Raw genomic sequence first — 7,577 nt, forward strand, 5'->3', positions numbered from 1 at the left:
TAGGAACCCATCGACATCTCCCAAGCTGCAGAGACTCAGGTCTGAGAGAAGGAGAGACCTAAGTACTCGCAGGAGGAGTGCTCACCTTCAGGCGAGACAGGGAGGTGAGTCACTGGGGGATCTGGACCGGCCATTACCCCAACAGAGATAAAAGAATGTCGGACCCTGCCCCAGGTTGCGGGAGCAACGTTGCTGTTTGCCAGAACCTGCCTGTGATCCTGTGCCTGACCTAGCCTGGTTTCCTGCCTTGTGACTTGCCTTGGCCCTGTTGGACTGACTCCTCGCAGAATCCTTGGATTCGGGACTGGACCGGGACCGCGTTGCTTGGGTTTACCTCCGGCCCAGCACAGTTGAGATCCAGGTATGGCTGTAGGTGCAGTTGGTAAAAGGTATTTTTGAGCCTCCAGTGACAGAGCTGGATTCAAACTGCAAACCTGCTCCTTCAGTGGGAGTGTGAAAGGGTGTATGAATTGCAGGTGTTATATGAAAATGTTGATTTTTTTTCTGTGGTATAGTGTATTATTGTTTACGTTCTTGAATGTAAGTGGCTTGAAGACCTTTTAGGTACCAAGCAACTAATAAGCCTAAATAATAATGATTGCAATAACAACCACCTAGACTACCTTACAGGGTTGTTGTGAGGATAAAATGAAAGGGGAGACCCTTGAATGCCTTGGAGAAAGAGTGGGAGAAAGTGCAGATAAATAGCCTTACCAGAATGAATAGAAAAAGCCTGTGATGCTTCCCTTTCTTTGAAGGGACAGCTGAGCTAGTGTTACAGCTTGCTCAAAATACTAATTAGTATTGGGTTTTTTAAAAAGAAAAAGAGAGCAAATCTGAAATTTCTTTGTACCTTAATTGAATCCCATTTCCTCTGATATGCTGCCTGATAAATGCCACAGAAGCATTGCGGCAAATTATCTTTAATAAGAAAGTGGGGGAGACCAGAGAAACTAATCCAATAAAGTTGAAAGGGAAGTCGACTCCCTCTTTTTATTTCTAAATTTCCTCTCTCTGGCAGTTTGAGCAAAGCATTGTTTTAGGACTGTGTTGTCAGAAGGGGAAAAATCTTCCTTTCCGCCACTTAGCAGCTTTTGACATCTCCTCTGCAGATTGAAAGGAAGCTTCTTGCATAATTATTGCAATTATTTCCCCTCTAAATTTAGGAGGGATGGCAATGAATGATGGCTCAAGAAGAAATGTAAGCTATACTTGGATAAGTGTGTTTTAATCTGTATTTGGAAGCGTGCTGGGTGTTTGGAAAGGTGACATGCATTTTGAAAATTGCTGCAGTTAGGTCAGGTTTGTCTGTTCTATTCTCATGTGAGAGCCATAATGATGGTGTGTGCGCACACTCACAAACACACACACACACACACACACATTGGCTATGTCTAAATATATAAATGCTCAAGCTTACGCCTATATAATTTTGTATGTGATTGGGTGTTTGTCCCCCTTGGTGCTCTGGTTTTTGTTTTTGTTTTAATCACACATCAAGTTTAACTGTAGAAGGCCTGTAGCTTAATGGAGAGAAAGAGAGAGATGCCTCTGTCACCAGCATTTTCCAAATGAATGCAGGTTTGCAGGTTTTTCTGGAATCTTCAGCTTTTGCTAAAGCAAATAAATAAATGTGATGGTAAGCTAAAACAGGCTTTTACTATCCAGCATTTCTGGTTTCCAAACTTGATAGCTTTATCCTACCAGTATTTTCTGCAGCAAACATTAAATATCTAGACATCACCTGTGCATTTTGGAGAGTTTATTGAGGCAGGGCTAGCAAAGGAAGATGTGTGAATACAAGTTTATGATATCTCTGCTTTACCTGCGTGCTGTGGGAAGCATTCTCGTGGTCTTCAGCTGGTGGGCCGGTGGCCTATCCCTATGTAAAAATATATGGTCTGAGAAGTAGGTCTCCAAAAGTGTGTTTGGAAGGCGCCAGCTTTGGAAGGGCTGGTGTAATGCTGGCATGTCATCAAGGCAGGACCCCTTGGGGCAAATGTCCAGGGCCCCACTCAACAGAAGGAGCAGGAAAGTGCCCCCCCCCCAAGCTGCTGGGTGAGGGGAGCCAATGGGTTTCAAACTCTGGGTGAGTTAGGGACTTCTTCTGCATGCAAAGACATTCATGCGAATGAAACCAATAGTGGGTCCAATGGTCAAGATGGCAGCAGAGGGAAGTGAGGGGAAGGTGGGGCTTGTCCACCTAGGAAGGTAGCCCATCAAAAAACAATGGTGAAGCATTAAACCATACTAGAACAGAATTAAAATTACACCATTACAGCAACCGTTGACATACATCAACATTTATTATCATCTGAAAGCATAAGTGGCTTCCGCTTCCTTAAAGCCAATTTAACAAGATTTGCAGACCCTTATGTTATATAATAATCTGTGCTGGTCAATATGAATAAAAAAAAAATTACTTAGAGAGTTATTTCTAATCCCAGCCATAATGGGCAAGTGGCATTAGATCCTCAGGTCTGAATACAATTAGCATTCCAGTAAAAAGTTACCAGGTCCTCCCCTTCAGGCATTTCACTAGACAATGACTGCATTGCAAGAGCTTGGACTAGATGACCCTTTGCGTCCCTTCCAACTCTGCTATTCTATAATTCTATGATTCTAAGACTAACTAGCCATCCCACACCAAGCACCAAAATGTCCCTTCAGCTCCATCAGCTGTAAGGAATTCAATTTACATCTGGTCAAAAGCCATCACACCTCATAGGAGCAAATAAATGTGAAATATGGAGGCAATTTCCCAGGAAGGACGGTGGCACCTTACTAGTATTGGAACAGCAGCCAGCCACAAATGTCATGGTGGTCCGATGCCACATGATGTCAGGTGTAGAGCAGGTGAAGATGGGCTTGGGTCTTAAAAATTCCTCAGTCCTGTCTAAAATTACCTAACGGAACTAGTGACAATGCTGTTCTCCTCTTCCCCCCACCCCCATCACAATGTTGTGAGCTGTCCTAGAACAATGGTGGGTTTAAGCGATCTCAGTGACGTGTGTGAGGAAGGAAAGAAATAGGAGGAGAGCAACGGGAGTCCAGATTAGCTACTGATGAGGGAGGCGGTTAGAAAAAGGAGCCTCGTCAGTCTTTTTGCTATACGTCCACAGCGTGAGGCAAGACATCAGCAGCCAGCCTCCTTCTCACGCTGTGATTCTCCACTGCCGCACTGTGGGACTTTGAGCGTTTCACAAAGCAGCATTCACACAAAAGTAAAGCTTACGCATTGGAGAAGGACCCTTCTCCCCCGCCCGCCCCCCGCTCCTTTTCGTCTTTTGGTAAATGAATGCATTCCTGGTCATGTTTCCTGCTCAAATCCAGGACATTCCATCAACAGGTTCAAGTTGCAGTCTGCCTCGCATGACCAGTCTGGACCACTAGTAGGGATGGACAGACCTGTCCTTGCTGGTTCTCTCAGTTTCTACTTCTTCCAAACTTATGTTTAGTTCTCCACATTTCTGCAGCAATTTTCAGTTGCAAAGGGGCTAGGGATCCTTGGGATCAGGTGGCTAGATATTGCCCAGCCAGATGCCCAAAGAGAGAACATGGCGCTCTGTTTTACTGGAATGCTCCACTATCTCTAGCCACTTATTGCTGAGAACAGAAATAACTCTCTCTTAAGTAAATACTTTTTTCATATGGGTTCATATTCAACTTACCAAATATCCACACTTCCTCTTGTCCCACTACTTTCCTCTGGGGAAAACTGCTCTTTAGTGCTCAGTTGGAGCAAATGGCAATCGGGTTTTGCTGTGTGTTCTGACTTAGAGCCAAAGAGTGGGTTTTCCCTGGGGAAAGAGTGGAGCAAGGGGAAAAAACCTATTGAACTCATATTTTCTAGGCACAGTGTGGTTTTACTCACAGTAGACCCACTAAAATGAAGGAACATGACAAAAATAGGCCCACTAATTCCAATGGATATACTCTGAGTAAAATTTACCTGAATACCACGCATTGGCTGGAACAGATTATATGACATATAGGACTTTCAAATTTGTTAAGGAGGTGGAGATGGCTTACCTTTTCAGATGATAATAAGTGCTGATATATGTCAATGAGATACTGTACTTGAGAGCTCTAGCAAGGGTTGCCAGGTCAGGAGCATTTCAAGGCCTAACCTGAGACCTAGGAGTGGCCCCTGGTGATGTCATGAAGGCAGGCCCTGGAGATGGAGGTTAATTGGGACAGCAGAGCAGAGGAGGGCAAACCCCACAAAATTGCTATAATTTGCAATCTCTGCTGGGCTGAAGCTTGCAAGCTGCCTTCACAGTCTTTTTAAAATTAGAGACATTCTTCCTCACTTGGAAATTCAAGGCCTCCACCTGCCACCTGGAGGGACCCAGGCAAACGCAAACCTAGAGATTTCAGGTTAGACCCGGAGGTCTGGCAACCTTAGTGCTATCTCCATTTCAACTAATGCCAAGGAGGCTGTGGAAATTCTGAACCACTGCCTGGGTGGATATGGTGAAGGGATGGATGGGGGTTACCAAGTTGAGGCTCAAGTCAGAGGTACCGTTGTCCAGTCGATGGGTGAATTCAGCATGGAGAGTACAGCCTGTTCTGGACAGAGCTGCACTCCATCTGAAAGATCCAGTTCACAATTTTGGAGTGCTTCTGAAACCGACCGCGTTTTTGGACGCCTGGGGGGGCTTCTGCAGCCAGCCATGCTTTTGCCCAACTTCAGCTGCTGATGCACAAACAGCTCCCCTTCCCTTTCAGTGGCGCCATGTGCAATATTTGCCCCCCAGCAAATCTCTCACCTTCCATTCTGCTCAATTCACAACGTCACAGTTGCAACACCCCCCTAGGCTTGGCATCCAGTGCAGTAGATTCACCTCTGATCTAGGCAAGTAAAAGGTATGATCAGATTTCAAGGACACCTTCCAGCAAGGCAAAAACACCCAAGGAGGGTGCCATGCAGGGCAGGAGGGGGGGTGGCCTTGCGAGGGAGTACCCTGGGAAGAGTCCCAAGAGCCAGACAGAAAGACCTGAGTTATCTCCATGGCGACTTGAGTCTGATGAAGAGCTCTAGCAAACTTGAAAGCTTGCACACGATTTGGTGAGCCTGTGGTTGGTCTAAAAAAGTATCGCCCTAATGTTGGTTTTGATTTTTCTTTCCTTATGGGCCAACTTAGCTGAGTTTGCTGCTAAAGAAACAAACAGATTGCGAAGCCTCTGCAGTAGATATTTGTAGTATGTCGCTGCTACTAACCCTCAGTGCACCTTTAAAAAAAAAAAAGGAGGGGGAATATGTTTGAAGCTTCCAGTAATGTCACACACTTTGGGCTCTAGCTGTTGATGATCGTTACCTCGACAAGAAGCCACAGGCCATAAATTCACACTTTCTCTCTCCTCCGGGGACAAGTGCTCATTGCTTCACCCCATGGACCCGAAACGGCAGCGGAATTTAATTTTTGAAAGACTTGTTATTCAAAACGTTGCCTGTGGATTAATAAAAGCATCAATTATTAAAACCCAGCAAATGCTCCCTGGTGGTTGTTTTTCTGCAAAGTTAATGTTTAAACGCAGAAGGTCGTTTGCAAGCTTAAGCAGAAATATCCTTTTTTATTATTGCAGGCAAGCAGGAGACCCCTTTCCAATCTCCAGCTTGGTGCTTTTTCATTCACCCTTTTCCATAATAAATTCTGAGAAAGAGAGAAGTCCTCAACTGTGTGACTGCAAGGCTGCTTAAAGCCTCATGAGGAACGGTTGAAGGAGCTGGATGTTTTTAGTCTGGTAAAGAGGAGACAGATATGCTAGCCATCCTCAAATATCTAAAGGACTGGCCACATAGAAGATGGAGCAAGCTTGTTTTATCCTGCTCCGGAGGCTAGGATCCAAACCAATGGATTCAAGTTACAAGAAAGGAGATTTTGACTAAACGTCAGGAAGAACATTCTGACAAAAAGAGCTGTTTGATAGTGGAATGGACTCCCTCAGGAGGTGGTGGGCTCTCCTTCTTGGAGGTTTTTAAGCAGAGGATAGACGGCCACCTGCCAGGGATGCTTTAGCTGAGATTCCTGCATTGCAGGGACTTGGACTAGATAGATTCTCATTGGGATGTCTTCCAGTTCTACAAGTCTATGATTCTATGATGTTAACTTGAGTCACTAACATAGTAATGGGGTAGATATTCAATTCCATTTGCATTTAAAAGCTTGTCAACCCAATTCGCGCTTTCTGAAACAAGATATGAACTGCAACACAACTAGCCTTCAAAACTTGCACTTCTCCATATTATGCTGTCCAGCGAAGTCGTGTATACAAAAATGCATAGACCGGGGTCTTGTGTGCATTAACATGCATATATTAGCGAAGGTAACACCAAAAAATGCATTATATTAGGGGCAATTTTGTTGCAAAGATGTTATATTAGCCATAGGTCTTCAACCAGTGGGTCAGGACCCACAGCTGGGTCACGAGGCCATACCACATGGGTCTCAGCAAAGCTGTGCCACCAGGTTGGATTCCAGCTTAGGCTGACCTGACCAAAGGACGAGGCATTTCTGGATGAGGAAGTGCTCCTCTGATTAGAATTACCAATTTCCACGAGTGCTGCAGAGTCATTTTTTAATACAATGCATATTTCTGGCCAGCCACATGCTCATGCCTTTCTCTTGCCACATTGCAGGATCGGTTCTCATTTAGCAGTCATGCTAAGGTAACACTGTGTACAGTATATTGCTCTGTGGGTTGCCATTTTAGGATTAACAATGTGCATTATTTGCATTACATATACATCAAAAGTGAAAATGTGAAGTGTGTTCCACATTGTAGCCTGGGAGTCAGAGGTGGGTCCTGGGTCCCGTCCAGTTGAAAGCCACTCTATTAGGTAAAAATGCAGACAAAACTGTGTATATTGTGATAAATTCACACTAAAATGCTGGTGGATTTGTTTGTTTTTAGAAAAATCCACAGAAGAGCAGCATACAGGTCAGTTTTCTTGTGAGGAATGAATACTGGAGATTTACACATATATATTTTTTAATGATAATAAACTTATTTTTCAAAGCATACATAGGACCACCTAAGAAGAGCCCTGGTGGTGAATTGAGCCAAAGGCCCATCTATGCTGTCATCCTGTTCTCATAGATGATATTATTTATTAACTATTACTATTACTATTATTATTATTATTATTATTAATTTCATTTATGAATCACCCCCAATAAAATATCTTGAAGAGTTTTTCACACCAAAAACACCAATAACAAAACAAAAACTATTTCATATGTGAAAACCATCCCAAATCCATGACAGATACAGACTAGGATAAAGTTCTCCACTTAAAAGGCTTGTTGGGAAAGGAAGGTCTTTGACAGGTGCCGAAAAGACAATAGAGATGACACCTGTCTGATATGTAACAGCAGAGGAACCAGACGCCTGTGAAAAGACTGCAAGCAGGACCTGAGTGCAATGGAGCTCTGTGCACTTGCAGTTTCCCAGCTACCGGCATTCTGGGGCATCCTAGCATCTGGATGGCCGCTATGAGAACAGAATGGGAGACTAAATGGGCTTTTCCACCTGAACCAGGCTACACAATAAATGTGAGAGAGAGGGAGATG

This window comes from Podarcis filfolensis (assembly GCF_964270895.1).
Source record: "Podarcis filfolensis genome assembly, chromosome: 8".
Lineage (NCBI taxonomy): Eukaryota > Metazoa > Chordata > Lepidosauria > Squamata > Lacertidae > Podarcis > Podarcis filfolensis.